At 35.4% G+C, this 9,051-nt stretch overlaps 1 pseudogene; it reads right to left on the reverse strand.

The window, feature by feature from the left end:
• Positions 1 to 748: 748 nt before the first annotated feature.
• On the reverse strand, positions 749 to 6,934 carry LOC149566039 ((Iso)eugenol O-methyltransferase-like; annotated as a pseudogene).
• Positions 6,935 to 9,051: the final 2,117 nt, after the last annotated feature.

Here is a 9,051-nt window from a genome sequence, read left to right on the forward strand (position 1 = left end):
GCCCTATTCTTGGTGGGCTTGGGTCAACTGAAGGTGGTTTTGTGTCTGATTGGGAAGATTTTTAAGATAAGTGCTGAGTGATAAATGCTAGAATAAGTTTATCATGAAGATAGTGCTTGGAAAAGTCCAAAGAAATCATTGTCTAAGTACTCTTTGGTTCACAGTTGGGTGGTAGTTGATACACCCTTTGTAATTATTTTCTTAAACTATATAAATCTATGTATATATTAGGGATGATGCTGGGCTTTCTTCACTTGTTCTTTCCCAGTTGACCTCGCTGAATTAGTCTTAATAAAATATTATAGTGGCTTGCCACTTTTGCCTGAAAAAAAAAATAATAATCAGTCATCATATAAGGACTTTACAGTATTCATCATTACAATTATAATAAAACATAAAGAATAATTAACATTCAATCTAATGTATCAAATCATTCTTTATATAGAAATGTATTTTTACAACTTGATATCATTTTCTTCCAACTTAACATTTTTTTTGGCAAAATATTATATTTATATTAATAATAACTGGTTCAAAAAAGCTCCTGAGAAAAGAACCAGAAAAGAAAAATGCGGGTTATGTCTGATACAAAAAAAGGATGTAGAAGAAGATATACTACATCAAGAGAGAGTATCTATCAACACTAATGAATCTAATTATTAGAGATTTAGATAAAAATATGTCTAAAGAGGGATACTTCTAGAATTATTTAAATAAGAACATAATATTATAATATCGTACAAATACTTTAAGACTTAGATATTTCTGTAAGTACTTGGAGAAATGGTAGTTTCATGATATGATAACTCTTAAACCCTGCCTTGAGAAATAATTGGCTAAATTCTTCCTCACTTCTCTCCTTTCTGCCCATGGTATAGATGGCCACATGTATGTCAAACAATAATCCTAGTCGATTTCTGCTTCCTTGAGAACCCTCAAGTGATGCTTCAACAATTAAGACCTTCCCATGCTTTGGTGTTGCTTCATAGATCTTCTTCAAAAGTTCTAAACACTTCTCATCATCCCAATCATGTAAAATCCACTGCAATAAATATGACAATAGCTTTTTTATGGACGTAAGTATTGATGTAGGAAATAAAGTAAAGAAACAACAAAAGAAGACAATAATTGTTAAATGAATTGCTAACAAGCATAATATTGATATAGCAAAGAAAGATAATAAGTGAACAAAGGCTAAATTATATTGTTTCTTAATGACATATCTTTTACCTTCATGAAAATTATGTCTCCACATAGAATTTTGTCAAACATATTTCCACAAACATGCTCCACTCCTAGTATTAAAGGTGCAATTGCAATGCATGAGACAAGTCAAAGTTAAAGCTATACTATTAGATGAGTTCTACTGTAGAAGTTCATATAATTTAAAACAAACCCCATTAAAGTTAAATGTTTTAAATGGCAGCTCCTTCTTGATAAGCTTCCTATTAGAAATCATCTTACTGGATTCGATACTTGTTCCATTTGCACTCGGAAGATATCTAATCTTCACATCAGGTTTGGAGATGGCTACGACTTGAATGATGAGTTCTATGTTGTGGACATGGGAGATTATGATGTCATCCTTGGCATGACATGGATGGCTTCACTAGTGGAGTTCACACTCAACCTAGAGAAATTGGAGATGAGATTCTAGCATGAGGGCAGAACTATGGTACTTAGAGGTCTTTCAGAAGGAGGTTGCAGAGTAGTGTCCTTGAGGAGAATGTAGAGACTTTTTCATCATGATGACATAGAGTGGGCGACAGAGTGCTAAATTATGCCAACTTCACCAGAGCCACAAGAAAAGAGTCATCCACTAGATATTCAAAAGATACTTGATAGACACACTAAAGTATTTAGCCATATTCCTCATGGGGTTCCTCCTAACAGAGGGATGGAACATGTTATTGAGCTTGAGGAGGGAGCCAAACCAGTTATGATTACTCCCTATCGTCATCCTAAGAAACACAAGGATGAGATAGAGAAGACGATTAAAGATTTGTTGGAGATGGGGCATATCAGGCCTAGTAAGAGCCCCTTTGCTTCAGTAGTAGTATTGGTAAAGAAGAAGGATGGGATGATGCGCATGTGCATCGATTACAGGGCACTGAATAAGAAAACAATTAAAAACAGGTACCCCATTCCTAGGATTGATGAGATGATTGATGAGTTGCATGGGGCATGCTTCTTCACAAAAACTGATTTGCGATATGGATAACATCAGATCAGGATGAGAGCAAATGACATCGAGAAAACAACCTTTCGATGTCACTATGGATACTTTGAGTTCATGCTTATGCCATTTGGTCTAACTAATGCACCCGCTACATTTCAAAGTTGTATGAACTAGGTATTCAGGAAGCAGCTGAGGAGATTTGTCTTGATCTTCTTTGATGACATCTTGGTCTTTAGTAAGACCTAGGAGGAGCACTTACATCATCTAGAGGAGGTGTTATCTATTCTAGAGAGAGAGTCATTGTATGCCAAGGAATCTAAATGTGAGTTTAGCATGACTGAGCTCCTTTACCTTGGGCATATCATTAGTGCAGATGGCGTTCAAGTTGATTCCAAAAAGATTAGAGCTATTGTAGACTGGCCTACTCCCACAAACCTTACATAGCTTAAGGGATTCTTTGGTTTATGTGGTTTTTATAGGAGGTTTGTTAAGGGATTCTCATAGATTGCTACACCCTTGACAAATCTTACTAGGAAAGGAGCCTTCATGTGGACAGGGGCAGCACAGAGGTGTTTTGAGCATTTCAAGCAAGTAATGTCTTCATGTCTAGTTCTAGCTCTATCAAATTTCATGAAGCCTTTTGAGCTTCATTGTGATGCATCAAGTGATGAGATTGAAGCAGTATTGATGTAGGAGAAGCATCTCATTGCATTCGAGAGTAGGAAGCTCCGGGGAGTTGAGAAGAGTTATTCTATATATGACCGGGAGATGTTGGCCATAATGCATGCATTGGCCAAATTTCGATCATATTTGGTAGGTGGACACTTTGTGATCAAGACTGATCACAATAGTATTAAATACTTCATGAGCTAGTGTGATCTTAATGATTGGCAATAAAAGTGGGTGACTAAATTGCAGGCTTATGACTTTGACATAGAGTTTGTCAAAGGTAAAAGAAATGTGGTGGCTGATGCCTTATCTCAGAGACCTCACTTATGTGCTCTGGCAGAGATTTCAAGAGATTGGAGAGATTGAATTATAGAAGAGTATGTTGGAGATGCTTGGGCTTCTAGATTGATTTTAGGTACCATACAGGATGATCACTATGAGGTGATAGATGGATTGATCAGAGTGCAGGACAGAGTTTATTTGATTCCGTCATCACATTTGAGAGAGGCGATACTGAAGGCATTTCATGATGCACCCATAGCTGGACATCCAGGGGTCTTCAAGACCTACAGGAAGATCCAAGAGCGGTTTTCATGGAAAGGGCTCAAGGATGATGTTTAGAGGTATGTCAGTGAGTGTGTGGTTTGTCAATAGAATAAGAGAGAGCACACATTTCTTGGAGGTTTATTACAGCCCTTGCCCATTCTTGATAGGAAATGGGAAAGTATTTCGATGGACTTCATCACTGGTTTACCATGAGTGCAGGGAAGAGATTGCATCTATGTGGTGGTGGACCGCTTGATGAAGTTTGCTCACTTCTTTGCTATTCCATCCACTTACACAACAGTAGAGGTGGCAGATCTTTTCCTTAGAGAGATATTCAGGTTACATGGGCTTCCCAGATTCATTGTTAGCAACTGAGATAGTAAGTTTATTAGTTTTTTTTGGCAAGAGTTGTTTAGGTTGTGTGGTACAGATCTTACACCTAGCACTAGTTATCATCCACAAACAGATGAAAAAATAGAGATTGTGAATAAATGGGTGGAAGGATATTTGAGGAACTATGTAACTGCACAACAAAAGGCTTGGATCAGATGGTTGCATATGGGAGAGTATAGTTATAACACCACTTATCATATGTCCATCAAGATGACACCTTTCATGGCACTCTATGGTTATGAAGCACCTAGTTTCATGGATTTAGTTTTGGGGAATACTAGAGTGCCCAAAGCCAAAAACTTATTGTAGGATAGTCAGGACATCTTGAAAGTGCTCAAAGAGAATATACAACAGGCCCATAACCAACAAAAATTGTATGCTGATCAGCACCAAATAGAGCGTAGCTTCGAGGTAGGGGATATGGTTTACTTGAGGCTACAACCATATAGACAGTCATCGCTCAAGAAGAGCGGAGCTGAAAAGTTTGAACCTAGATTTTATGGTCCCTACAGGGTGATTCGCATAGTGGGAAAAGTCGCCTATGAGCTAGAGCTTCCAGAGGGCAATCGAGTGCACAATGTGTTTCATGTGTCTAGGCTAAAGAAAGCCATTGGTCAAAATGTAGCGCCTTCTGCAAATTTACCCCCTTTGGATAAGGAGGGGAAGCTTGTATTAGTACCCGAGGCTATTCTGGACACCAGAGAGAGGAAGCTTAGAAACAGGATAGTGAAGGAGTATTTGGTAAGATGGAGAGACCTTTTGGAGGAAGATTCTACATGGGAGAGTGAGCAGGTTATTCTGCAGGCTGGACTGAGATTGCTTGAGGACAAGCAATTTCAAGGGGGCGGACTATAATGTTTCCATTTTAGCAGTTGACCAAGTGTGTGTGCATTAGCCTTGTTCTACATGGTCCCAAGGGCTAATGAAGGGTTTAATGGGATCTTGGAGTGTTTTGGCCTAGTCATTTCCAGTTTGGGCCAAAATGAAGTTGATTTACTCAGTTTCAGGCATACTTACTATTTTTAGTAAGTCGGCAAGACACAGTGCAGGTCAATTTTGGTGATTGGATTTGATACTCCTTAGTGAGAGCTTTTCGATGAGCTATCACTCACATTATTCGGAGTCCAATTGCTAATACATTTTAATGCCTAAAGTTTTATTAAAGTAACGTCTAATTTAATTGTAAAATATTAAAGTGTTACTTTAATATTTATTTTATGGGGATGTGTACCCAAGGGAGACATAAGGGGTATTTTAATATATGTTTTATATACTATACATCTTTTATCCCACATTGCCCATATGAGTTGAGCGGACCCTTGGAAATAGAATAAAAGGAAGTATTTGTGGCTTCATTAGCGAGGTTGAATATGAGAAAAAATTGGTGTGTGAGTTGCAGCTCCATTCTTGGCATTTGAGGACATCTATCCTCTCTTATAACATTCTAGACGTCATTCCCTTGGGGTTTGGCCTTTGGAATTCTTTCTTATTGGCTTCATTATCAGGCAATTTAGTTGCATTTTCAGCTATAGGCAGATTTGGTATTTTGCTCATATCTTCTTCACTACTTTTTTGACGCTTATGCCACTTTGAGGGAACAATATCATGAAGGTAATGGACTGATTGAAGGACAAAGCATTGTAGCAGCAAGTTCGAAAGCATGGGCTAGAGTATTATGTCAATACTGCTGAAGTAATTAGTGAGTTGATAAATTTGCCATGTATTTGGTTTTATGAATTCTAAAATAACATTTTATTAGCAACAGTTCATTTCCACTTTGCATATTATTATAGTTTCTTTCTTGTTTATGTTGTATGATACCAATTCCATGCACAAAACACAACAAACAAATAAACGTTTGATTTCCGGAGTTATAAGGAGTTTAAAACATTAAACGGAGAAATAAGAGGTTGAATGCAAACTGTTTGACAAAATTCTTTTCAAAAAATTGGTTTATTTTTTGGGACATCCAGGGGTGCCCATTACAAGGTTTCTTAAAGATGGACAGGCTTCTATGTTCGTATATGAAATGAACCATGGATATGAATGGGCCAGTATCATAGAAGACAAAAGTGCATTTGACAAAGCTCTTGATAACTTGATTAAAGAAATTAAAAACAATGGTACTCCTCTGTATGAGAAACTTGACATGTATGCTCAGATTCTGGAAAGGAAGAAGGTTGTCTGGATGGAAGCTGCACAAGGCTGGATGACCTGGTTAGAAAATTGGGATGATATTCTCACTTACCTATTTTGGGAGCCTCCTCTCTTTTGTACTTTCATACTTTATACTATGTGATTTTTGATACTCTGGTTTGACCTCTTGGGCTTGCTGGTTACCCTTGGATCTCTATTGTTTTATGTTACTCTTTGAACTCTTGATGATTAATATAAACAAAGTTCAAAATGTGTAGTTTTTACACTTGAACCCGAAATGAGATGTGACTGTCCACTACTATGAGACTGTCCACTACTCACCTGCTATGGGAGATGCAATTGAAATAACATGGGGCAAGTCCAAGTTAATGCCCCGTATGTGTGGATATTCAGCAATTATAATAGACAATGTAGTTCCCACTCCTCCAGCTACATCCACCACACTCCTTGCACTCTTGAATCCATCATAAATCTTTACTACAGAAGCCACGACATCTTTTGTATGGCAAGCCATGGCCTCATTAAAAAGCTTGTTGGCTACAGCATTTGAGCCCACATATTCCCAAGGGCTCATGCCATGGACTTTTATGAAGGGATTACATCCTTCCAAGACAGCATCTTGAAAGTACTGGTAACTATCCTGGTAAGCTTTCTCTGTAAATAACAGCACAAATGGAACACAAGAATCCCTATCTTCTTCCTTCACTAGCAGCTTGGAAACACTGTTTACTTCCTTTGCTTGCTTTGCTCATCCATATCTTCAGTGAAAATTCCACAACAAGCCAGCAGCCTCAGAATCCTAAACAAGTACTCCTTGTGGGGAACAACCCTAGTTTCTGTGGAGGCAGAAATATGTTCAGCAATTTCATCAATAGAGAGAGGCTTTCCTCTGATAATTTGGGGGATTTTAAGCAAGACATGAGCAGCTTTGAGAGCGATGGGCTTTGCAGCGCAAAGAATCATCTCATAAAGATGGAGATGGGCTTCCATTTTTAGTTTTTGGTGAATTGAAGAGATCTGAATGACTCTCTAAACAATTTACTTCCTTTATAGAGAAAAACTCTGCTAAGGGGATCAAAGTGAGATCATCATGGGTTCGAATCTCTCGGGTGCCCAACGAGAGAAATTTTGGAATAAAAGGACGATGCCAAACTGCAGATGAGAGATTAAATGAACGAAAATTTTCAAACATGCAGAGCGAGGTTTTAACGCGTTCAGCGCATGTAATGATAGGTCTTTAGAATATCTTTTGTTTTGGTGGCAGGGGAAGAGACTTATAAGGGTCCATTTGTGGTGATAGTTTTGAATAGCTATTACACGTAGACTAATGGAAGCGTCTGCCAACAGAATGGGTATCAATTTATTATTTAATATTTAATTAAAATTACAAATTCATTCATTGTTTATTGTGTTGGCTACATAGCCAATTGTAGATGAATAGTTGATTAGGATATTTAATTTTTTTGGTTGGTGATTGGTGAATTTGTAGATCATTATTGAGATATTCATAATGATTAGGACATTTAACCACAAGTATTAGTAGTAGTGGTACTTCTTGGGTGAATCATGAACATATCAAATATTGGGCAAGTGTTTTGAAATGACACTTTTTACCACTTTGCCCTTTAGATCTCTAGAGGGAGATCCGTGACTAGCCATAAGCAACACCTTAGCTATAAGCTCTTCAATCATTTACACTAACTATTTAGGAATTCTTTAATGGACACGCTAAAGTTGCAAATATTAAAAATTGATCTAGGATCAAACGCTAAACTTGAAAATATATAAAAATGTGTCAATATACAATGTATATAGCATTTTGAAACTATTTTTAAATAATGTTATTCAGTTTCAATGGAAATTTTTATCGTCATTTATTTATTTATTAGTTCTCTATAGGTTTAGTACTATTGTATCATTTTTCCTTTAAGAAGTGCTTAAATAAAACTAGTTTGACCTATTAGAATTTATTATGTTTTATATCTTATCATAAATTTTATACTTTTTAAAATTCAAATGCATATTGTTTAACTTTATAATATCTAAAAATCATCCTTCTAGTTTTTGTTTGATTTAATGTGTTGAGGTTTATATAGAATGAATTGACACTACTTTTTCAAAAATATAATTCAAAATTTCTATTTAATCTTTAATCTATCTAGTAATTCCTTAAAATACTAATAACTATTTAATAATTATTTAGATGTTTATAATTTTATTTGATATATTTTTTATTATAAATATATTAATAGATATGTTGACTAATTGTTATATTTTTTTTAAAAACTACAATAAAATTTAATTATTATTCAGACATTATTATTTATTATTAAATAAATGATTAATTAATTGAAAATATTTTGAATAATTTAAAATAGTTTTTATTTATGTTTCAACATTTCAATAATCTAGATATTAAAAAATAAAATCTAATATAATTAGTTTTTAAATTTGAAATTAATTACAATACATCTTATTTTAATTTACCGTATAATTGAAGTTACAATTATTAAATAATCTCATGTTTTATTTATATTTTAAAGTTATCTAACTAACAAGAAACTACTCTTAATATAAAAAATAAATTATTAAGGCTAAAACATGTTTTTTTACAGGAGACTTGAAACCTCAATTGTTTTTATAGAAAGATAAAAAATTGAAAGTCCCAAAATGAAATAGTCTTCTAACCAATAGACACACCCACAACCATTTCCAACAAAACATAGGTAAAGCTAATACCAAAACCAACAACTACAGAGACACAACTAACAATCTAACAATGCCAAGAAAAACCAAAAAGACATAACAAAAAAGTGGAACTAACTAGGCTAAAGCTCCCAACTTATCTTTCAGCTCGAGCAACTGAATACTTTTTATCTTCTTAGTGACATATTTGATGTCTTGCTGGTCAATTTTGATTTCCTTCTTCTAGTTCTTTTTTGTGTTGGAGCAAGTTTGTTTGTTAGGTCTAGTCACTGCTTCATGATTTCTAGCTCCCTCCAAGTCGAGCACCAACTTTACAAATTTTCCCTGGTCTATCTGGCTTAGTAAGATGCTCAAATACTCAACTAAAGAATCACAACATTCCCTGGTATTTAGTCAGCATG

This window comes from Cupressus sempervirens, chromosome 3 (assembly GCF_028749045.1).
Source record: "Cupressus sempervirens isolate cs-2001-9-10 chromosome 3, ASM2874904v1, whole genome shotgun sequence".
Classification (NCBI taxonomy): Eukaryota; Viridiplantae; Streptophyta; class Pinopsida; order Cupressales; family Cupressaceae; genus Cupressus; species Cupressus sempervirens.